The 26,037-nt window shown below is 37.9% G+C and overlaps 1 protein-coding gene and 1 pseudogene across 1 annotated transcript in view; both read right to left on the reverse strand.

Annotated features, from left to right (window-relative positions):
* The window catches only part of ARL6IP6 (ARF like GTPase 6 interacting protein 6), a 188,831-nt gene that overhangs the window by 57,019 nt on the left and 105,775 nt on the right, over positions 1 to 26,037 (reverse strand). Inside the window, exon 6 of the transcript XR_014143608.1 lies at positions 15,087 to 15,210. The gene's annotated coding sequence lies outside the window, so the exon portion shown is untranslated. The remainder of the gene's footprint in view (positions 1 to 15,086; positions 15,211 to 26,037) is intronic.
* On the reverse strand, positions 24,340 to 24,420 carry LOC145720840 (U4 spliceosomal RNA; annotated as a pseudogene).

The raw sequence follows: 26,037 nt of genomic DNA on the forward strand, positions 1-26,037 counted from the left end.
GGAAAGCCCTATCTAAGCAAGAGATGGCTAGTGCTTCATCCAGCCAAAGAGGTCGAAGTGGGTCTGGAAACTTTGGTGGTGGTCGTGGAGGTGGTTTTGGTGGGAATGACAACTTTGGTCGTGGAGGGAACTTCAGTGGTCGAGGTGGCTTTGGTGGCAGTCGAGGTGGTGGTGGATATGGTGGCCGTGGGGATGGCCATAACGGATTTGGTAACGATGGAAGCAACTTTGGAGGTGGCGGAAGCTCTAATGATTTTGGCAATTACAACAATCAATCCTCAAATTTTGGACCCATGAGAGGAAATTTTGGAGGCAAAAGCTCTGGCCCCTATGGCGATGGAGGCCAATACTTCACCAAACCATGAAACCAAGGTGGCTGTCGTGGTTCCAGTGGCAGCAGTAGCTACGGCAGTGGCAGAAGGTTCTAATTACTGCCAGGAAACAAAGCTTAGCAGGAGAGGAGAGCCAGAGAAGTGACAGGGAAGCTACAGGTTACAACAGATTTGTGAACTCAGCCAAGCACAGTGGTGGCAGGGCCTAGCTGCTACAAAGAAGACGTGTTTTAGACAATACTCATGTGTATGGGCAAAAAACTCGAGGACTGTATTTGTGACTAATTGTATAACAGGTTATTTTAGTTTCTGTTCTGTGGAAAGTGTAAAGCATTCCAAGAAAGGATTTTAATGTAGATTTTTTTTTTTTTACACCCATGCTGTTGATTGCTAAATGTAATAGTCTGATCATGATGCTGAATAAATGTGTCTTAAAAAAAAAAAAAGAGTCACATTTTAGTAAGGGAGTCACTAAACCTTCCAATATCCATATATCAACTTATTTTTGCCATCCTTAGCTCATCACTACATACACAATAATTCCAGTAATTTTTATAGCTTACGTTTTTATTTTTTATGATCCCCAAAAGGAAAATGATTACTGCTTATAATGAAAATGAAGAGAAAATGGGTGTTCTAAGGAACTAATGAAATTCATGAATTTAGAGGATTGTTTAGGTCTCCAGAACTGTTCCTCATGATTGTCAAGGATCTGTTCAATTTTAATTTCCCTCAACTGTCCAGAGTTTAAAACTGTACACCTCTAGTATTTTCTTTATGACAAATTATCTTGATCTCTCTACTCATCAAGATATGAACAAGAGCTGAGCTCTTGATGATCTTTCTTTATACTCAAATAGTCAATTCAGGGGACAGTAGTAAGCACTTATATATCTATAAAGTCTTCTACTAGACACAGTGAGGGAAGAATAATGGACTATATAAAGACTGCATAAAAATTACAGATGCGCAGTAACAAAAATAGGATTTAATATCAACATATAGTGCAAACTGGAAATGCAAAGGTTAAAAAAAAGGCAATGTCATTCACTAATGGTATGACTAAGCAAATTTCTTAACTTCTCTGAACTTTATTCTCTGTATTTCTAAAATAGTAACCTCTCTTCCATTGTTTTTAATTATTAAATGTGATAATTCAGTTAGAGTGTTTACTCAGTACTTGACAGATGACAAGCATTAATAAATATGAGTAAAGGCATAGTGACATTGGGTGTGGATATCAGGGATGGCTTCCTCAAGATGGTGAAATCCAAGCCAGCTCCCAAAGTAAAATTCAAAGAAAAAAAACAGAATTTATTCCAGGTAAAGGCATGAGCAGAGAAATGGAAATGGAAATTTTCAAGAAAAGTATTTAATTATCTTCATTTTAGAAATTATGTACTACTCTGCATAAGACCATATTAATTTTCTTTTTAATAACATAGAAACTGAATTGAAAGAGATCTTGAAAAGACAGTCAGCCTATTTCTTTGGCTTCAGACAGGCAGGATCATTTTTATGCTATTTACCTGTTGTTTACTTGAGATGATAAAAAAGAAAAATCATGGCAATTTTCAAAATCTAAAACCCTTTATTTGGTGACCAAGCCTATCTTTCACTTTGAAGTTAAAATAACACTTTCTAGGGCGCCTGAGTGGCTCAGTCGTTAAGCGTCTGCCTTCAGCTCAGGTCATGATCCCAGGGTCCTGGGATCGAGTCCCACATCAGGCTCCCTGCTCGGCGGGAGGCCTGCTTCTCCCTCTCCCATTCCCCCTGCTTGTGTTCCTGCTCCCGCTATCTCTCTCTCTGTCAAATAAACAAATAAAATATTCAAAAAAAAAAATATAACACTTCATAGAAGTAGCTGCCCCTGGATGTACTCTACAAGGGCACCCTGTAGACCTCTTTCCTTTCCCTAATCTGTCAGTTATCATTAACGTTTCTGACAATCTGCTTCATCCAGGGCACCTACTGAGGTGGAAGGTGTTTCTCTTGAGTGTCTGATTTATGGATAGAGAACAATATTCCACATGAAAACTTCAATCAAGCAAATGCCCAAAGAAAGATCACATGCCACAAATAACTTCTATTTGTCCATCTTGGTAGATGGAGATACCAAGTGTTCCTTAAAGTGCACACATTATAAGAAGGGACAGGGTTGCTTGTGGAAAAGAAAATTTTTTAATCAATAAACTTTTAAAAAATAACTTTCAATAAAGTGGATTATTAAGGTCTCCATACACTTAGTTTTTTTTTAAAAAAAATTTGTTTTCATAAGGATTAATATAATCAAAGATAAATGTGGACATTTTATTTGCAACAAAAATAGAATAGCTTTCATAAACCAACACTCCCACTAAAAGTAACTTGAAAAGCTGTATAAAATAGTTTTTAAAATATTTCTGTAGGCATTGGAGAACTTTTAGGGCAACCAGGAACTTAGGGGCCAAGCTCTGAGAAAGAAGAGAAATTCTTTGAGTTGAGCCCAATATTCTGCACGCAGCTTTTTCCCTTGGTGCATTTGCTGAGTCTTAAGCAAGAGATGAGCAAGGGATGGCAGGGGCTAAAAACTTTTGCAGAAGGCAAGTCCTAATAGGCAAAGAAGACATTGAGCTTTCTCATAGAGCTAAGAAGAATAAATTGCACTTTGGGCCTTCTAATGTAGGAGGGGCCTTGAGGGGCGTTGGGGTCACTGACAGAAGGGAGGCACAAAGAAGTAAGCCCAAACTCACATATGTATTCTCCTTATAGCATTTGCCAACTCTTTAACTGCTGTTTATAAGAAGCTTGACTAAATACAAAGACAAAGATAGTTTGGAAAGTAAAAGAATGAAAAAATGATACAATATGCAAAAAATAATTTTTAAAAAGCTGCTATGATCACAATAATATCATAAAAACATACTTTAAGGCAAGAAACATTATAAGAGGTAAAAAAGGGTTCTCATAATGGTAAAAGAAAAACTATAACAACTTTAAACTTGTATCTTTCTAATAGCATAGAGTTTAAATATATATAATGCAAAATTTAACAAAACTCAAGAGGGAAATGGGTATATCCACCATCACAATGGGAAATTTTAAGACACCTCTCTCAGAAGTTGATAGACTAAGCAATAATAAATCTGAACAATACAATTAACTGGCTTTAATTACTTTCACAAATTTTTAAGGCAAGATAGCAGAATAAACTTTTTTCAAGTGCAGTGAAATATTTATCAAAATTGGCCCATCATAAAACAAGTCTCAACTAATTTCAAAGGACTTTAATCATTCAAGAAAATGAACCCAAAAACCAGAAACAAAAAGTAATTAGAAAACCATCAACTGTTTGGAAACTAAGCAAATTATGGGTCAAAAAAATAATCATAATAGAAATTAGAAAATATTTTTAAATTAATGATTATTAAAATACAGAATACGCAATCCTGTGGAATTCAGGTAAAACTGTAGTTATAAGCAAAATTTTAGTCCAAGATGAATATTTTAAGAAAGAAGACTAAAAACCAATGTTCTAAATATCTATTTTATGAAACTAAAAAATAATAGCAAATTAAATCCAAATAAAAGTAGAAGAAAAAAATTATAAAGAATAGAAATAAAGTAGAAAATATGCACAGTACAGAAAAGCAATAAAGCTGAAATTTAGTACTTAAAAAAAACTAATAAAATTATAAACTCCTATTGAGAGAGATCAAGAAAAAAGAAGGAAGGCAAACATGGCCAATATCAGTGATACAAAAAAGGGCATCACTACGCACTATGGACATTAAAAAGAAAATTAGAAGATATATAAATGTCAATAAATTTGAAAATGCATATAAAATAAATTCCTAGCTAAATACAACTTTCAAAAATTAACACCTAGAAATTGAAAATTAGAATATTACCATACTGGAAAAGACATGAAATCTGTATTCAAAACCTAACGACCACAAAACAATCTCCAGATTCAGATGGCTTCACCAGGGAAGTCCTCGGCACACTTAAGAAAAGTATGATATGGGCACCTGGGTGGCTCAGTTGGTTAAGCCACTGCCTTTGGCTCAGGTCATGATCCTGGAGTCCTGGGATCGAGTCCCACATCGGGCTCTCTGCTCAGCAGGGAGTCTGCTTCTCCCTCTGACCCTCCCCCTTCTCATGCTCTCTCTCTCTCATTCTCTCTCTCAAATAAATAAATAAAATCTTTAAAATTTAAAAAAAAAAAAAAAGAAAAGAAAAGTATGATACAGGGGTACCTGCGTGGCTCAGTCAGTTAAGCGTTTGCCTTCGGCTCAGGTCCTGATCTCAGGGTCCTAGGATCGAGCCCTGCATCGGGGCTCCCTGCTCAGTGGGGAGTCTGCTTCTCCCTCCCCCTCTCACCCTCCCCCTGCTCATGCCCTCTCTCTCTTTCTCTCAAATAAATAAAATCTTTTAAAAAAAAGGAAAATATGATAAAAATGTTATATGAACTCTTTTAGAGAATAGAAAAAGAGGAAACACTTCTCAACTCATTTTATAAAGCCAGGATGACGTTTATACCAAAACCTGACAAATGCAATTCAAGAAGGATCTTTATAGACAATTTCTCTCATGAACATAGGCATAAAAATCCTAAACAAAATAAGTAAATCAAATCCAGTAGTACATAAAAAAGAAATCATAACCAATTGGGGTTTATTCAAGTAATACAAAGTTGGTTTAATAACCCAAATTTAATCAGCATATTTACCACCTCAACAAAGTAAAGGAAAAAACCATATAATCATATAAATATATATAAGAAAAATTATTTGATAAAATTCTACACCCATTTTTCATTAAAGAAAACTCGTGGCAAACTAGGAATAAAAATAGGAGCTTCCTTAATCTATAGACAATATTTATAAGAAATCTACTGAAAATATCTTGCTGAAATTTTTCAAATTTCTCCCACCTCCACTCTGGAGATCATGAATAAGATGAGAACACTTTCTATCAACACTTCTAATCAATACTGTATATCTTGCAATTAAAAAATTACAAGATATGGGCGCCTGGGTGGCTCAGTCGTTAAGTGTCTGCCTTCAGCTCAGGTCATGGTCCCAGGGTCCTGGGATCAAGTCCCACATCAGGCTCCCTGCCAGGCGGGAAGCCTGCTTCTCCCTCTCCCACTCCCCCTGCTTGTGTTCCCTCTCTCACTGTCTCTCTCTCTGTCAAATAAATAAATAAAATCTTTAAAAAAAATTACAAGATATATATATATACACATATATATATCTCATACATATAGACACACATACATATATTTATAATTTTAATGTTATAAATATTAAAAAAGAAAAATTATCATTTTTCACAGATAACATGACTGTATGCATAGAAAAATCTAAAAGAATGTTCAGATATTTATTAGAATTAATAAAAAAAATTTAGCAAGGAATCTATATAAGATCAATATGCAAAAATAAATCTATATATACTAATAACAAAGTAACAAAAAATAAAAATTTATAGACACCATTTCCTAACCCATCTAATACCTAGGTATAAATTTAATAATAGATAGTCAGGACTTAAGCACAGAAACATGAACAGATATTTTAAAAGCTCTATGTAAGAGAAATACCCTGTTCTCACATTTGAAGACTCAATATTGTTAAAATGTCAGTTTTCCCAATATTGATACCTATGTGAAATGCAACCTCAGTCAAAATCCCAGAAGGTTTTAAGGAGGAGGTAGGAACAGGTTGGTTCTAAAAATTGGTATGGAAATTCAAAGGACCAAGTTAATTCAAGGGACCAAATATAGAAGAAAAACAGAGCTGGATAACTTACTCCACTGTTATCAGGACTGAAGATACCAAGCTCCAGTAATTACGATACTATACTTGGAACATAGACTGATAGAACAGAAGAAAGTCCAGAAAGAGATTGACTCCTTGTGATGAAGGAGACACTGTGGTGTAGAAAAAAGAAAGGTTTTTTCAGGGGCACCTGGGTGGCTCAGTCGTTAAGTGTCTGCCTTCGGCTCAGGTCATGATCCCAGGGTCCTGGGATCGAGCCCCACATTGGGCTCCCTGCTCGGCGGGAAGCCTGCTTCTCCCTCTCCCACTCCCCCTGCTTGTGTTCCCTCTCTCACTGTCTCTCTCTGTCAAATAAATAAATAAAATCTTAAAAAAAAAAAAAAAAAAGGTTTTTTCAGTAAATAGTGCTCTGTTAATTAGATACCTACATAAAAATTAAATACATTCACTGACACAAATATCAATTCTAAATAGATTGTAGATCTAAATGTGTAACATCAGGCAATAAACCTCCTAGAAGATGAATAAAATAAATATCCTTATGACCTTGTGGTAAGCAAAGATTTCTTAAATAGGACAGTAAAGTCACTAAACATTAAATAAAAGAATAATAAACTAGACTACATTAAAATAGTGAAGTTCTGTGCATCCAAAGATACTGTCGTAATAGAAAATTATGCAACAAAGTGGGAGCAGAAATTTGCAATTACATATCTATCAAACTATTCATATTCAGAATTTAAAAAGAACTCTTCCAAATCAATTAGAAAAATGACCTACTAGGATAGTTGACACTACACAGAAGAGATTCTGCAAATGGCCAATGAACATATGAAAAGTTGTTTGATTTCATTAGTCTTCAGGAAAATGTAAATTAAAACCTCAATGAGATTTCACTGTACATCACCATAATGGCTAACATTAAATGACTAATAATACCAAGTGTTGATCAGGATGAAAAGCAGTTGGAACTCTCATACACTAATGGTGATGGAAAAAAATGTACGACCATTTTGGAAAACCATTCAGTGGTAGATACAATTGAACATAAGCATTTCCTATGACTTAGCAATTCTACCTCTAGATATATATATGTGTTTATATATATGTACTCAACAAAAGACAGACAAGATACCTTATATGAATCGATGTGAATAGCAGCACTATTTGTTATATAGCCAAAAATTGGAAACAACCCAAATGTTCATAATAAATAAACAATTAAAACTAACTGTGTTATATTCATACAATGGAATATTAAACAGCAATGAAAATGAATACTGCCACAACTACAACATGGAAGAGTTTTACAAACATAATGTTGAGTGAAAGAAGCCAAACAAGAGAGTACATATTGTGTGATTTCTTTCATATAAAGTTTAAAACTGACAGCCCTTATAGATGATGATAGACATCAAGACATTACTTACCTTTGGGAAAGAGGGATAATGAGTGGGTAATTTACGAAGACAGGTCTGAAGTGCTGCTAATTGTCTATTTTTTTTTAAGATTTTTTATATATTTTAGAGAGAGAGAGTGAGTATGCATAAACATGTGAACAGGAGGAGGGGCAGAGGGGGAGGGAGAGAGAATCCTCAAGCAGACCCCCACTGAGCCTGGAGCCCCACACAGGGCTCAAACCCAGGATCCAAAGACAAGAGTCAACTGCTCAACCAAATGAGCCACGCAGGTACCCTCTAATTGTCTATTTTTTATCTGGATAGCAGTAAAGAAGTATATTCGCCTCATCAAAGGCTATCAAGCTTTGGATTTATGCATTTTTCCATATATATGTTATACTTCAATAAACAGTTTAAAAAAAATTAGTGTGACTACATGAAGTTGGACATTGAAGAAACATTGACTCCTATTAGCAATGGACATTAAGAATAGGCCTACAATGTAATTGAGCATTCACAGAAAACTGCAATTTCAGGCACAGAAAAAGGCATTCTGCTACAGTCAAGGCGACTAGAACACTCTCTAAAGATTAATGGAAGTATGCCAGAAGATTGCATTTAGATTAGGATATCATAATACCTCAAAATGGAGTGCAGAGAAAAAAATTTTTCTAGTTCAGAGGAAATAAGTTTTGGATATAGAAAATAAAAGCACCAAAGTCATTCTTCTATTGAAAGAAAATTATTCCAAAGCAAGAAATAAATTCACTAGAGCTAAGAAAAACATGGTTTTATAACCATGATCATTCCTCCTCTTTCCTCTGCTTTCTCTCCCATCCTACCTTGCCCCCCAACAACTAAATCAACAATATTGTCATCTCTGTTGTGTTGCCTCAATTTCCCCCAAATAGCCCCTGTTGGAGAAGAGAGAAAACAAAAAAGTTTTAAATAAGAACAAGATTTCTTTGTCACCACTGCTCAAAATGATCCTTCTTACCAAGACTGTGGTCATCAACCAAATTTTTAGGAAACTGGTTAGAGAACAAATATATGCACAAAACATATACATTTTTTTCCATTAAAATGATCTTATCTCTACATCTTAAAAAACAGATGAAAGTGGTTTACAGGTCTAAGCATGCGATACTGCAGGACAAAAAGCAAGTGTTGGTCTCTGAGAGGTCAACTGCTGCAGGAAAACAGGGCAAAATCTCCCCATGCATGTCAGAGCGCATATTCAGGCTCAATGTTGAAAGTATGTGTGGGGGCAAGGTTATTCCTATCTGTGAACAGAGGCTAAAATGAAAAGCTGTTAGCCTTGGATCAGGAGAAAGAATAAAAGCTTTCAGGAATGGATGTGTAATATCTCCAAGCCAATAAAAGACATCATTTCGAACTAGTGACTCCAAGAATCCAAAAGGAAGCAACTGCCAAATCACCAAGTACAAGGATTGTGTCGGAAGAGAGAAGTAAAACTCTCACTTAACATGTGCTTGAAAGTCAAAAACCATTCTACTACTCCCTGTCTTACTGCGTGTCATTAAGAGAGACAATCTGAAGTTGACTTGACCACAAAAAGAAAGATCAAACACAACACAAATACACAGACTGTGTTTGGCAGAAGTTATAAAGATCCGTGAGATTAGGAACTCAGGTTACAGAGACACACCTGGGTTTAAATTCCAGCCTCACCATTTAACAGCCGTGTGACTTTGAACAAGTGGTTTATTCTCCCTACATCTGGATTTCCTCATCTGTAAAAAACAAAGACAATGGGAGTACCACCCTCTTGGGTGGATGAAATGAAATGATGCATGTAAGTCATTTAGCAAGCCCAAGTTCCCCTGTGTTCAAAATATATGAGCTTCTATTATTTTCATTATCCAGCATTTGCTAAGTATCTCTTGGTTAGTTTTCTCTCAGAACACTGGAATTTACTGGCTGGCCCGAGGCAAGGAAGCTCTATCACAGAAATGCCTTCAGACAAACTGGGAAGCCTTTAGAATTGTTCTGAGAATGACCACCGTTCAATTCTTGTAATTGTTTTTGTAAATGATGTTAATTGCAATCAACAGTATCTTACAGAGCTTCACAGTTTATTAGCTCCGTATCTCCACCCATTTATGGCCCATAGGAAATGCTTCCCATCATACTACAGTGGCTTTTCTTTCAAGAAGACATTGACTCAGAGAGACAACTTTAAAAAGTAAGGCATCTGACTGTTTGATCCACGCAATCTTGTTTCTATTTTGACTCTCTTTTCACCCTGGATTAGTTGTTCATTAAATTTTTAAAAAGTTAAATTGTATAAAGACAAAAATCCCATTCCACATTTCACCTAAAGATTCCTGAGACTGAACTCTGCATGTTTAGCAAATATAAATGGTTAGTGAGATGTATACCTTCTTTACCCGCTACCTGATCAGTGAGCCCAGAGTGCGTGCCCAGAAACTATGTCAGAGAAACCAGGAGAACCATTTTTCAATATCAAATCTTTCCAAATTACACAAAACCTAGACTTGGCTTTTCCTCATTTACTTGAAATTATATATTTCAGGCTATTCACCTTATAGCACATTATATAGCAATAAAAACCACATAAACAAAGAAATAAAAAGCAATATGGGTAGATCCTAACCATAAGTTAAACAGTAAATCCCAAAAAATTATATACCACATATTTCCCATTCTCATAAAGCTAAAACAACTATAATTACAATTTACAATTTTTAGGGTTAGGCAAACATATAGACATAAAACTACATAAAAACGACAGAAAGGCAGTGATGAACAATGGCTCAAAGCCATGGACTGCCATTTGTGGGAAGAGGCTGGAGGATGGGATAGAGAGGAGAGACACGGTGAGATTGGATTTTGCACCATTAGATAAAGGTTATTCTCAAGGACCTAGCTTTGGCTTTGGATATCAAATTCATGGGTGCTTATTACATTATTTAAAAGTAACTATATCAGTCTGTGTATCAGCCAGGATCCATTCAGGAAAACAGAAACCACATCAGTTATTTTAACAGAATTTAACATCACGAAGTGGTTAAATAAGTATTTGAGGAATTAAAAAGTCAAAGAGAACATGAAAGTAGCATAGCATTAGTAACACAGGAATCAGCTAACAGCCTTAGGGATAGAAGAACAAAAGGAAAAGATCAGGATTATAAGAATCTAGAGGCTTATAAGAGGGGCCATGTGGAGTCTGAGAAGGGGGTCCTACCGGACTTGGGTTAGCCCCTCCGAAGAGGCACAATAAAGTTAGTCTTGAAAACGCTAGAAGAAGCTGGAAACTGGAATCAACTGACTTTGTCAGGGTAAGAAGCCGTTGTTGAAACAATACCTATAGGAACAACAAGCAAAACAGGAAAGAGAAGGCCTTCACCATCCTCCTGCTCTCCAGTCTCTCTCTGCAGGTCTCTGGTGGAGCATAACAGGAAGCCAGCTGGTCAAGGAGGAATATGATTGGCAAAATCCTAGCCCCAGAAACATGGTAGAGAATGGTGTGTTTGGCACTGATAAACAATAGCTTACTAACTGTCATGGACAGGTAAGGCTAGGTTATACTGTCCTGACAAGTCAAATTCTTTAACACAATAAAAGTGTATTTCCTGCCCATTCTCCATATCCAGTGCAGGTCAGCAGGGAGGATCTGTTCATCAGAGCCACTCAAGGCCCTGGGCTTAGGGAAGTTTCTACAGTCACCGCAGCAGTGGGAAAGATGTATGGATCATACACTTGCTTTTAATGCTCTGTTCAGAAATGATTCATACCATATCTGGTCATGTTTCGTTAGTCAAAGCAAGTCCATGACCATACCAAAATTCAGAGAGTATGGGAAGGATAGTCCATGCCCAAAAGGCCAAGAAAATGAATAAAAATGGTCCATTCATGGGCTAATAATGAGCATGTGTTATAAACCAAGAATTACCATTAATCCAATTCCAGGCACCTGAACACACACACACACACACACACACACGCAGGCACACGGACACATGCACGCGCGGGCGTGCACTTTATAAATACACACGGCCTTGAAATCAAAACCTTGTCTTGTTACAATAAGTATTCCATAGGAGCCACAGTGAGAGATAGTCTCCGAGATAGTTTAATGACTTAGATTGCGTATCTGCAACATTACCTTTAAAATTTTGTCCCTTAGACTGAAGTACTAAAGAGAGGACATGTTGAAAATTTTAAGGACACTTTTATCAGATGTAAAGAAAACAATGTAACAAGGCAAGAAGGAGCTTCCTGACATGAAATATGTTGGTCCCCTTGACAGGACTGCAGTAAACAGGGCTGAATTAGGCCAACAATTCAAATTGGTTTCATTCTAAGTGCCAATGTCCAATCCTTGATAGGGGTGACTGGGTGGAGGATGAGCCAGCCTTCCCACGCAATACTCTTACCTCATTCCTCCCAACTGTGGCCATGAGTTGCTTCTTGAACCTTTGAGAAGCCACACTTTTCTACCTGGTTATAGCCAGTAATCATGTTTCACCTTTATCTTTAATGAGTCAAGAGCCACACGTGTGAATCTCCAAATCTCTCCTCTGTGTGACTAATTCTTTGAAGAGCAGATTTGCATTTTTCCTCTCTAAACACTCTGGTTTAGCCTGTATCCTTGAGGCAGTCAGGTACACAGAAAGGAAGGTAGCACATACCTGCCAATTTCACACTTCTAAAAATAAGTTTCTTGGCAGAGGCAGAAAAATGTGGAAGATCTTTCATTTTGCAACCAGGGGAGCTACTGTCCCACCCCCTTCTATTTTTTAGCCAGAATACAGACAATAAGACAATCCAGACGAGCCACGCTACAGCTCAGGCAAGTGTGGTTGTTAGCACAAGGCCCTGCTAATAAGCAGCCAGCCAGCCAGGCTGTGCTGAAAAACCTTAAAGTGGCCCTCTCCCAAGCTCACAGTGTTAAACCCCTAAGTCCTATCCTGAGCATACACAGAAACTTGAGATAGAGGGGAATTTATGCAAGAGGGGAGGGGTTCTAATGACCAGAAGGACCCTAGTACTTCCTGGCATCCCCCAACCTTGTCCCTCATAAGCCAGATCACTTCAGTCCTCAGGGTCCTTTCAGGATGCCTATTTTAGAGGCATTAGTCCATGGCTTCATCTCTTTCCAACTAATCATCTTCCTAACACAGCACTGGCAGGTGTGGCTTAGGGGCAATGTTTGGCCGGACTCTTCTTGGAAACTTCAGATGGCACAAACCCAGTTCAAACTGCTTAGGCAGAAAAAGTCCATTTTGACTCAAACCAGTCTGGCATGACTGGGTCCAAAGATTCAATCCACAATGGAGTCAGGAATCTGGCTTTGCTTCCCTTGGATCTGCTCTCCTCGGCTTCATTCTCAGGCGGGCTCTTCCAGTTATGGTGGCAAAGGTGGCCACCAGCACCTCCAGCTCCACTCTGCCAGGTTAGGTGTCCTGGCTTCTTTCCCAAGAGCTCCAACAAAAGTTGGGGCAATGTGTCTTTCGTGACCAAATCCTGAGTCATATAAGGAGCCAGGGTCATGGTCAACCTTGCCCACACCACTTGGGCTGTGCATGGTGAAGGGTAGGTGTACAAAAAACAATCAGGGAATGGATACACAAGCAAAAAAAAAATCAACATATGCCGAGTACCAGGATGGATGATTTAAGGATGCAGCTGAAACTAAGAGTTCTCACACAATATCCAGGCAGTCCCTCAGGCCCATTCAGTAACACAAAAATGCAGCAAAAAATAAACTCAAGATGTAGTAAGGGGAAAATAACAGTCGTCTGCTTTATTTTGAACAGCATGGAAGAAAAAAAGGGATAGAGGGAGGGAAGAAAGGATGGAGGAAGAGAGGGAGGGAGACACCAAACAAGACTCAAAACTTAAAAAAAATGGACTTCTAAGTGCTATGCCTAAAATTGTAAGAAGCCCCATACCTGCCCTAGGATTACCGTCAATTCCTGGGGTGTTTGTGTCCTCAAGGTGAAGTCACTAGTTGGCCTGTGCTTCATTTTGCATTCTGTACAATCCTTGCCACACCTTTACTTCTGCCCCTCATGTCTTTCTTTGCAGCAACAAGGGCAAACAGTTTAAGGCAGATTTCATTGGCCCATGGGTACTGGCTGTGACACTCCAACTCATCAGGGACAAGGAAGCTGTCTTTTGGATTTCCCAAATCTGAGCAAAGACCCAGGACGTCCCTGGAGCCTCAGTGCACACTCCTCTCCCCAGAAAAGCAGTGATGGGAGTGCCTCAGTTTCTTCTATAACACAGCCCTCCAGCCTCCACCTATAGCCTCTCTCTCCACAGGGTTCAAATTCAAATCCTTAAAGCTAGCAGGAAGGACCAAAGCTGAAGCAAGGGCCACACCATCCTCCCTGCCAAGCCCTTCAGGAAAAATTTCTCCTTCCCTCATCAAGCAAAGTCCTTGCAGCAAGTTTATTCAAACAGATCCACTTTGCATTCTCTTACCAGGTGAATAGATTTTTCCTAGACAGTACTGAATACCGACTTAAGCCCAAACCAGGATCTCCGATAGGCACTGACAAATATCAAACTGTCTCCCCAGCTATGTAAGAAAGGTTTATTTTGATACATGTCTTTCTAATGAATCATGGAACACTACATCAAAAACTAATGATGTAATGTATGGTGATTAACATAAAAAAAAAAGAAAGGTTTATTTTGGAGTTGTATTTTCACATAGGGTCTCCCCAGATTTCTTCCCTAATCTCACTATAAAACAAGTTAATGGCTCTGATTGCTTTCTCAAGTATCTCATCAATTAACTGTATGAGGGATCATTGAGTTACCACCAGAAATGCCAGATGGCATTTTGCCCAAATAGGGCCTTTTTCTTATTATTGTTTTGTCCTCCTTTTTCATCATTTCTAATCTTCAGTACATTTTTCTTCCATCTGGGTCCAAAGCCCCAGGCCAGATTATCATCTGTATTTCTCTATCTCTATATCGCATTTTCCTTGCCCCACTTTTGAAGTAGTTACACTTAGAACAAAGTACCAAAGTGGGCATCACCAATTCCTTCAGTGTAGTTGCATCAGCACACGCCTTGGAATGTTTTGGTCCAAAAGCTCACCGAGCAAAGAAAATTAAGGTTCCGATTCAAAGGACAGGAGATCTTAGAACATCCTACATAACCTGCATAGAATGGATCAAATGCACGAAGGACAGCACAAGGCTGTAGCTCAACTGTGCGTCATATGAGATGAACGGAAAAGTTGGCAGCACCGCACCAAATAAAGAGCAATGGTAAGAGGAACTTCAACATAGTCCAGGCAACCAGACACTACGCAGAACACGGAGGCACAACTTCTCTTCTGCTCTGAGCGTATTAAAGTAAACAAACAACAAACAGACCATAAAAAAAAAAACAAAAAACTAGAGAAGTTCTTACCTAAAAGGCATATTGTCCTTTTGAAGAAAATGGCAAACAGGAGCAGAAATTAGAGACCTAATTACTTTCTTTTCCCGCCAATATCCTGAAGTAAGCTAGAAACAGCTTCCTAGAGCTCTCATTCTCTACTTGACAGCATTCTAATGAAATGTCATGCTATCAAGTTACTTACTTATTTAATGTCCCAGCTACAGTGCCTCGTTGGAATTCACCTGGGAGTCTTGGCAAGCAAAATCATGCGGCAAATCTTCAGTGGCTGAGACATACCATATATATTGTGATTAGAAATGGAGATTCTATGAAAAGAAAAATTAAAGAACAAGAACTTTAATCAGAACCAGATCAGACGTTTGATAGGGCTAATCACAGAACATGGTTTTTAACTCTGTAAAGATTAACTGAGTCTTCAGAATGACCTGTGGTTCAGTCTTCCCAGAGAGCACCAGAAAGATCTGTGTGAGGGTAGAAATTTGTGTTGGAGCTATGGAGAGTTCAGATCCCCTCCCTGTGGAAGGCATGAAAACAAGCAACCAGAGATGGTCTCCTCATCTGGTTTCTTGAGTGTATTTACTGCCTACTTCATTCTTCATTCACCCTGCACCTTAATTCTCCCCAACTTCCCTTTGTTATACAATAAAACACAATCTTAAAAGTAAAAGAACAAAACCTACACTTTGTAGGTGCCTTGCATATATATTTAATAAATGCTATTGATTGGAAAAATGAAAAAAAGGAAGAAGGGAGGGAGAGAGGAAGGTAAGGAGAAAAGGAGGGAAGGAAGGAGCAAGGGAAAGAAAGGGAAAAATGGAGGGAGGAAAGAAGGAAAAATAATAAACTCAATATTCTTCATGTTCCATGTAAAAAACATTACCAGTTTTACTTTCTAAATGAAAAAAACAGGACTAGCAACATATTTTATCCTGATTTATTAATTTATTTATATATAAATGTGTAAAAATAAATTTTAGGTCATTTTTCTTAACACTTAATGCAACCCATTTATTAAGAAAGGACAAAATTAAACAAGAATAGAACTGTTCTAGAAAGTTTCGATACATAATCTTAGAGCCCAGGAAAGTGGAAACGTCTAAGTTTTCCATGAGGGTATGGCTACTAAGTGATTTTGCAGAGCCTTTTTCCTAAAGATTAAGAGGAGAATTCTTGTCCATAATTCCGTGGTCAGCTTTCTAGTCCAACCTAAGACAGGAACCATAGGTGCTCACAAAAACTTGATCACCTCTATATCTTACACTCTCCTTTCTTTAAAAGATTACCTTGTTTAAAGGAGGAAATTAATATGCTTTTTCAAGTATTTATTAGGGGGAGTCCAACTATGTTTCGAAGTTGGAGGAAAATGTGATTTCCTGAGTTTCTGAAAAGCAAAAACATTGGGAAGAAATGTGAGTTTCAGAGTTGGAAACACAAGTAGCCGTGGCAAACATTCTGATCAGTTCATTTTCTGAATTTGGCTTTAAAAGTTCAGATTTAAGTTTTATCAGCCCTCTAGTTTCCTCTCCATCACAGACAGATAATATCTATTCTAAAGGAAGCCCAAGTCATCTCAAGTTTTATTGGTTAGGCTTAACATTGTGAAAAAGAGAGAAATAAACTTCAGGAAAAACTGAAGACATATGTATACATTCATTCACAACTCCTCAACAATTATTCTATGGCAGCAATGAGAACTTAAGAGGAGTTGAAACCAGGGATTACACAGGCCTTAAGAAATGAACAATAAGAAAAAAAGAACAGCTCCAATTAGGCATAGCAGGAACTTAGAAATTGCCACTTCATCCTAACAAGTAAAAAGCTCAATACACTGAAAAATCAACAACTCTTTGTAGATCCATCAGAGATGTGATTCACAAGGCAAACCACTGCCCTGAAAACTGGAGAGACTAATGGAGAATCACAATCTACAGAAATCCATGAGCAGAAACCACCATGGGGGTCAGTGCCAGGGTACAAAAACCTGAACTGTAATTGACGGATTGCTGGAGGCTCAGTGTGGACCAGTCAGAGTTTAAAACCACGGCGGGGGTGGGGGGGGCCGAGAGGTCAGCAACGGGGTTCCCACACTTTTGTGAGTTTTACCTCCAGGAGCTCTACCAGGGCCTCACAGCAAATACCAGAGAAAAATTCCCTGTGCTTCCAGCAAGTTGAGGGGAACAGGAACCATTTTGAAAAACACAGAATATTCTGTTTTTCTTAACAAGGGCTGCTCTCAGGAAAAACAATTTTACCAGAAAAATTGAAGAACATTTTATAATTTTAACCTGCTGGGGATTTATCAGAGCCTAACCTACCTGGGAGTAGAGAAATATCCAACTCCAGTAGGCTCTAGCCTCCTGAGGGAAGGAGGATACCCAACTCCAGCCCCTTCTAACTATCCTGTCCCAACTAGGGGGTTGGGGAGGGACTGAAAAGCACAGGTGAAGTTCACAGTCCACAGGCAAAGGCTCACCAAAAGACTGAGATCTAATCATAGGACTACAGAACACTTCCCTCCCCCACACTTCACCTCTGCATTACTAAAGACTTATGGAACATGGTTCCTTTTAGCCAGTACACGTCCACCCTTCAAGAAAAAAAATACAAGGCATACCAAAAGGCAAAACACCATTTGATGAGACTGAACAAGCACCAGAATTAGAATCAGATACAGCAGGAATGTTGGAATTATCAGACTAGTAATTTTTTTTAAACTATGATTAATATGCTAATGACTTTAGTGGAAAAGTGGATAACCCAAAGAACAGATGCATAATGTAAATAGAAAGATAAAAATCCTAAGAACAAATAAAAATAAATGCTAAATATCAAATACACTGTGACAGAAATGAAGAATGCCTTTGATGAGCTCAATAGTAGATGAAATATGCTGAGAAAGATTCTCTGGGCTTGAGAATATGACAACAGAAACTTCCCAAACTGAAAAGCAAAGAGAAAGGGACTTAAAAAGCAAGGAACAGAATATCCAAAAACTGTGTGATAACTACAAAAAGTGTAACACACACATAATGGACACACCAGAAAGAGAAGAAACAGAGAAGGAAACAGAAGCAATATTTAAAGCAATAAAGACTGAGAATTTCCCTAAATTAATACCAGACACGAAAACACATATCCAGGTATCTCAGAACACATCAAGTTGAATAAATCCTCCAAAAATTACACTGAGGCATATCATATTCAAACTTCTGAAAATCAAAGATAAATAAAAAATATCAAAGGAAACAAAAAGAAAAATATCTTACCAAAGAGGAGCAAGATAAAAATTACATGTAACTTTTCTTCAGAAATAAAGCAAGCAAGAAGAAGGTAGAGTGAAATATTTAGCATGTTGAGAGAACAAAACCTTCAACCTAGAATTCTATACCCCAGGAAATTAGCCTTCAAAAATGAAAAAGAAATGAAGACTTTTGGAGACAAACAAAAATTGAAAGAATTTGTTGCCAGTAGGCCTGCTTGGCAAGAAATGTTAAAAGAAGTTTTTCAGAGAGAAGGAAAATGATGTCAGAAATTTGGAACTACATAAAAAAAGGAAAACCATGAGAGAATGAATAAGCAGAAGTAAAATAAAACTTATATTTGTCTTATTCTTAAATGATCTAACAGACAACAGTTTGTTCAAAATAATAATAGGAAAAATGTATCAGGTTATATATATATATATATATATATATATATATATATATGTATGTATATGACCATGTATAAGTGAAATGAATGACAACAATGATATAAGAGACGGGAGGGAAGAATTAGACATATTTTGTCATTGTAAGGTACCGGCACTACCCATGAAGTGGTATAGTGTTATTTGAAAGTGGACTTGGATTAGTTGTAAATTGCAAACCATAGGACAACACCTAAAATAAAGTAAAAAGAGAAGTATAATTGATATGCTAAGGAAGAAGAGAAAGTGGAATCATATTAAATGATTAAAACCACAAAAGGAAGAAAAAGAGTAAAAGATAAAAATAGGAACAAAGAACAAGGACCACATATAGAAAACAGTAACCTGTGGTAGATATTAATCCAACTATATCAACAATCATTTTAAATATCAATGGCCTAAATACACCAATTGAAAGACCGAGATTAGCAGTGGATCAAAACACAAGACTCAACTGTATATTATCTACAAGAAACCCACCTTAATTTTTTTTTAAGATTTTATTTAAATTCAAATTAGTTAACATATAGTGTATTATTAGTTTCAGGGGTTGAATTTAGTGATTCATCACTTGCATATATGCAAGTGTGTTATAACACCCAGTGCTCATTACATCAGGTGCCCTCCTTAATGCCCATTACCCAATTAGCCTATTCCTCCCCGGAACTCCCCTCCAGCAAACCTCACCTTGTTCCCTATAGTTAAGAATCTCATGGTTTGCCTCCCTCTCTGTTTTTATCTAATTTTATTTTTCTCTCCCCCTGCATTCATCTGTTTTGTTTCTTAAATTCCACATATGAGTGAAATCATACGGTATTTGTCTTTCTCTGACTGATTTATTTTGCTTAGCATAATACATTCTATTTCCATCTAAGTTATTGCAAATGGGAAGATTTCATTCTTTTTATGGCTGAGTAATATTCCATTATATATATATATATATATATATATATATATATGAATGTATAGGTGTGTGTGTATATATATATATATATATACACACCACATCTTCTTTATCCATTCATCAGTCAATGGACATCTGGGTTCTTTCCATATTTTGGCTATTGTGGACATTGCTGCTATAAACATTGGGGTCCATGTGCCCCTTCAAATCACTGTTTTTGTAACTTTTGGATAAATACCTAGTAATGCAATTTCTGGGTCTTAGGGTAGTTCTATCTTTAACATTTTGAGTAACCTCCATACTGTTTCCCAGAGTGGCTGCACCAGTTTGCATTCCTACCAACAGTAGGGTACCCCTTTCTCTGCATCCTTGCAAACATCTGTTGTTTCCTGAGTTGTTAATTTTAGCCATTCTGACAGGTGTGAGGTGGTATCTCACTGTACCTTTGATCTGTATTTCCCTGATGATGAGTGATGTTGAGCATTTTCTCATGTGTCTGTTAGCTATTTGTATGCCTTCCTTGGAAAAATGTCTGTTCATATCCTCTGCCCATTTCTTGACTGGATTTTTTGTTTTTTGGGTGTTGAGTTTGATAAGTTCTTTATAGATTTTGGATACTAACCCTTTATCTGATACGTTGTTTGCAAATATCTTCTTCCATTCCATAGGCTGCCTTTTAGTTTTGTTGATTATTTCCTTTGCTGTGCAGAAGCTTTTATCATTATCCCAATAATTCATTTTGCTTTTGCTTCCCTTGCCTCCAGTGATGGGTCTAGTAAGAAGTTGCTACAGCCAATGTCAAAGAGGTTGTTGCCTATGTTCTCCTCTAGAATTTTGATGGTTTCCTGTTTCATATTTAGGTCTTTCATCTATTTTGAATTTATTTTTGTGTATGGTGGAAGAAAGCGGTCCAGTTTCATTCTTCTGCATCTTGCTGCCCAGTTTTACCAACACCATTTGTTGAAGAGGCTGTCTTTTTTCCATTGTATATTCTTACCTGCTTTGTTGCATATTAGCTGACCATATATTTGAGGGTCCATTTCTGGGTTTTCTATTCTGTTCCATTGATCTATGTGTCTGTTTTTGTACCAGTACCATACTGTATTGATGACTACAGCTTTGTAATATAGCTTAAGTCCAGAATTGTGATGTCTCCAGCTTTGGTTTTCTGTTTCAACATTACTTTGGATATCTGGGGTCTTTTCTGGTTCCATACAAATTTTAGAATTGTTTGTTCCAGCTCTGTGAAAAATGCTGGTGGTATTTTGATAGGGATTGCATTAAATGTGAAGATTGCTTTGGGTAGTATAGACATTTTAACAATGTTTGTTCTTTCAATCCATGAGCATGGGATGTTCTTCCATTTCTTTGTGTCTTCCTCAATTTCCTTCATAAGTGTTCTACAGTTTTCAGAGTACTGATCATTTACCTCTTTGGTTAGAGAGGTATCTTATTTTTAGTGCAATTGTAAATGGGACTGATTCCTTGATTTCTCTTTCTGCTTCTTCATTATTGGTGTATAGAAATGCAACAGATTTCTGCACATTGGTTTTATATCCTGCAACTTTGCTGAATTCCTGTATCAGTTCTAGCAATTTTTTGGTGAAGTCTTTTGGGTTTTCTACATAGAGTATCATATCATCTGCAAATAGTGAAAAGTTGACTTCTTCCTTGCCTATTTGAATGCCTTTTATTTCTTTTTGTTGTCTGATTGCTGAAGCTAGGACTTCCAGTACTATGTTGAACAACAGTGGTGAGAGTGGACATCCTTGTCATGTTTCTGACCTTAGGGGAAAAGCTCTCAGATTTTCCCCATTGAGTATGATATTCACTGTGGGTCTTTCATATATGGACTTTATGATGTTGAGTTATGTTAGAAGATCCCTACTTTCTTGAAGGTTTTTATCAAGAAAGGATGCTGTATTTTGTCAAATGTGTTTTCTGCATCTATTGAGAGGATCATATGGTTCTTATCGTCTCTTATATTAATGTGGTGTGATTGATTTGCAGATGTTGAACCACCCTTGCAGCCCAGGAATAAATCCTACTTGGCTGTTTTGAATAATCCTTTTAATGTACTGTTGGATTCGATTAGCTAATATCTTGGTGAGAATTTTTGCATCCATGTTAATCAGGGATATTCACCTGTAATTCTCCTGTTTATTGGGGTCTTTGTACCCAGGTAATGCTTCCCTAGCTGCTTTCAGAATTCTCTCTTTATCTTGTATTTTGCAAGTGTAACTATGATATGTCATGGTGTTGACCTGTTTTTGTTGATTTTGAGGGGAGTTCTCTATGCCTCTTGAACTTGAATGCCTTTTCCTTCCCCAGATTAGGGAAGTTCTCAGCTATAATTTGTTCAAATAAACTTTCTGTCCCTTTTTCCCCACTCTTCTTCTGGAACTCCTGATATGGATATTATTTCACTTTATGGAATCACTGAGTTTCCTAAGTCTACCTTCATGATCTAATAGTTTTCCTTCCCTCTTCTTTTCAGCTTCATTATTTTCCATAATTTTATCTTCTCTATCACCTACTCTCTCCTCTGCTTCTTCAGTCCTCATTGTGATTATATCCACTCTGTTCTGCATCTCAGTTATAGCATTTTTTATTGCAGCCTGACTAGTTTTAAGGTCTTTTATCTCAGCAGCAAGGGTTTCTCTGGTGTCCTCTATGTTTTTTTTTCAAGTCCAGCTAATAGTCTTATGACTGTTGATCTAAATTCTTGTTTGGATATATTGCTATATCTGTTTTCAGCAAGTCTCTGGCTGTAATATCTTCCTGCCCTTTCTTTTGGGAAGAATTCCTCCCTCCTGTCATTTTGGCTGTTTCCATCTTTTGCAAGTTATGAAAGCTTATTATGTTTCCTGCACCTTAGAGTAATGTTATATTAAAAAGTGGTCATACACTGTCCAGGGCCTGGCACTTCAAGTGTTTCTGGTATATGCTGTGTGCACTCTGCTGTTGCAGTTTGGTCTGCAGAGCTCCTCCTTGCTTGCAGTGGGGAATGCTTGGACCTTTATCTAGGTGTGCTTTCATTTGTTTGTGGAAAAAAGCTTGGGGGGAAAAGGAAAGAAAAGAAAGAAGAGAGGGGAGAAAAAAGCCTGCTCCAAAAAAAAGAGAAAATGAAAAGGAGTGAAGAAGACCAAACAGGCAGTCAAAAAAACTATAAGCCTGTTCCAAAGAAAAAGAAAGGAGGGGGGAAAAAAAGAAAGAAAGAAAGAAGCCTGATTCCAAAAAAGAGAGAGAGAGAGAGAAAAGGAAATGAAAAAACAAACAAAAAACTGTAAGCCTGATTCCAAAGGGTGGGGAGGAAAAAAAGAAGACGACGAAGGAAAAAAAATACAGGCTGGTCCTATTTCCACTGAAGGGGAATGCTCTGAAGCACTGTCTGATCAGTAGACAGTGCATGCAATGTGCTGCCTGAGTTGCTTTTCTGGGGTAGAGGCCCGCTGTGCTAGCTCGGAGTCAGTCCTGCACCAGCGGAAAAAACCACTTGCCAAGCACAGAAGGGTGGGGCCCCACCTCCACTGGGGGTCACTGTGTTGCTCTCTGAAGTTCAACCATGTTGCTGGCGAGGGTAAAATGGCGCCACCCTACTCTCTAGTCCCTGGACAGGGGTTCTCACACCCCTGCTGTTCAGGAAGCCCTCACGGAAAATCGAGAGCCATTAGCACACCTGGCACCCACTCTCCTGCATTTTATCTTTAGCACAGCTGGGATTCAAAACTCCAAACCTCTGGTTTTACCTTCAGTGCATGGCTGGGATTCAAAACTCCAAATCTTAAAGGAGACCTCACCGCTCGGATCTGCTCCCTCCTTTGGATTAGAGCCTTGCTGCACTCTGACTAGGGCCATTTGTCCCAGAAAAACAGTCTCCCACCTGCACGGTGCACGGAATCTATGGTGTGTCACCGTGCAAGCAGCAAACAGGTTATGCACCCTCTGCATCACCTTTGTCGCCTGCAGATGAGAGGCTGTTGGCTGGTGCCTGCAGGGTCTTTTATCCTGGAGAGGCAATACGCCCTCTTCCAAATGTACTCCAGGAAGGGGAACGATCTCTCCCAGTCTGACCCAGGAGATTCCCACACTTTGTGCTCGTTCTCAGGCCAGGGCTGTCCTTCTCTCTGGGAGTGCACGCCAGGGCTCTGCTCCATCGCACACTTCCAAACCTTGGAGCTTGAGCTTCACTCACTGTTTGCAAATAACCTGTGCCACTCAGTTCCCCTGGCTCCCCAGTCTGTGGTCTGAGATGTTTCCTTCTTGTGTGAACCCCATGCCGCACTCTGTAAACCCCTCCCTCCCTCTCTCCCTTTCCTTTCCCTGAGAAAATGTTCCCTCCCCTCCGTGGCTCGGCAGCTTTTCGCTCCCAAAATTCACTTCCACGCACCTCACACCTGCCACGCTGTCTCCCTCCAACATGGAGATCCTTCTTCCCAATTCTCAGATTGATTTCCTGGGTATACCATGTGATGTGACCTCAATACAGCCGAGCTGGAGAGAAGAAAGGCCCAGGATCCCCCTACTTTCCGCCATCTTAACTCCTCCCCCTCAAGCAACCCACTTTAAATATAAAGGCACATATAGATTAAAAGTAAAGGGATAGAAAAATATACACCATCCTAATGCTGATCAAAAGAAAGCAGGGGTATGGCGCACCTGGATGGCTCAAACAGTTAAGCATCTGCCTTCGGCTCAGGTCATGATCCCAGGATCCTGGGATCAAACCCCACGTCGGGCTCCCTCCTGAGTAGGGAGCCCGATTAGCAGGGAGCCTGCTTCTCCCTCTCCGTCTGCGTGCCCCTCCCCCTGCTTGTACTCTCTCTCTCTCTCTCTGTGTCAAATAAATAAAATCTTTTCAATTAGCAATAATCGCGCCTCGGATAAACCTCATTGGCTACGATACTGCCACTGCGCAAAGCTAAATAAAATCTTTTTAAAAAGAAAAGAAAGCAGGAGTAGCTATATAAATGTCAGATGGAGCTGACTTCATAGCAAGAAAAATCATCAGGAAAACATATTATTATTATTACATAATAATAAAGGAATCACTTCTCCAAGAAGACATAAACAATCTTTAATTTGTACACGCCTAATAACAGAGCATCCAAATATGTGAAGCAAAAACTGATAGAACTGCAAGGAGACGTAGATGGATCCTATTATAGTTAGACACTTTAACACCCATCTATCAGAAATGGACAGACCCAGCAGGCAGAAAAATCAGTAAAGACATACTTGAATTCAATAACATCATCAATCATTGGATACAATGGACATCTATAGACTACTTCATCCAACAGCACAATACACGTTCTTCTCAAGCTCACATGGAACATTCACCAGCATGTATCACATTGTGGGCCATAAAACACACCCACCATTAATTTTAAAAAACAAAATTTATACAAATTCTGCTCTTAAATCACAATAGAATTAAACTAGAAATTGATAACAGAAATATAACTAGGAAATCACAGAAAATGTGGAGATTAAACACCATACTTCTAAATGACAACTGAATTTAAGAAGAAATCTCCAAGAAATTTTAAAAATATGTTTAACTAAATGAAAATGAAAACACAACTTAGCAAAATTTGTGGAATGCAGCAAAAGCAGTGGATCATAAACCTACATATCAAACACAAAACTATTAAACTAGAAGATAACTAAGGAGAAAATCTAGATGATCTTGGGTGTGGCAATGATATTTTAGAATCAACACCAAAGGCATGATCCAAGTTAGAAATAATTGATGAGCTGGACTTTATTAAAATGAAAAACTTTGGCTCTATGAAAGACACTGTCAGGAGAATAAGAAGATAAGCCACAAACTCAGTGAAAATATTTGCAAAAGATACATCTGATAAAGAGCTATTATCCAAAATATACACAGAACTCTTAAAACTCAGCAATAAGAAAACAAGTAACTCAATTTAAAAATGGGTAAAGGACTTGAACAGAACTCTCATCAAAGAGGATACACAGATGGCAAGGAAGGAAATGAAAAGACATTCAACACCATATATCATCAAGGAAAAGCAAATTAAAACAACAATAAGATATCACAATGATAAGATACCTATATTATTAGAATGGCCTAAATCCACAACACTGACAACACCAAATGCCAGTTAGGATGTAAAGCAACATTGCTGATGAGAGTGCAAAATGGTACATCCACTTTGGAAGACAGTTTGACAGTTTCTTACTAAACTAAACATACCACCATATGATCCAGCAACTGCACTCCCTGGTATTTACCCAAAGAAGCTGAAAACATATCCACACAAAAACTTTCACACAGATGTTTGTAGCAGTTTTATTTCTAACTGTCAAAACTTGGAAGCAACCAAGATGTCCTTCATTAGGACAAATAAACTGTGGTACATTCAGACAATGGAACATTATTCAGTGCTAAAAAGAAATGAGCTATGAAACCATGAAGACACATGGAGGAAACTTAAATATATACCATTAAGTAAAATAAGCCAATCTGAAAAGGCTACACACTATATGATTCTAACTGTATGACACGCC

The sequence above is a fragment of the Leptonychotes weddellii genome, chromosome 3 (genome assembly GCF_054177405.1).
Source record: "Leptonychotes weddellii isolate Sample4059 chromosome 3, ASM5417740v2, whole genome shotgun sequence".
Taxonomy (NCBI): Eukaryota; Metazoa; Chordata; class Mammalia; order Carnivora; family Phocidae; genus Leptonychotes; species Leptonychotes weddellii.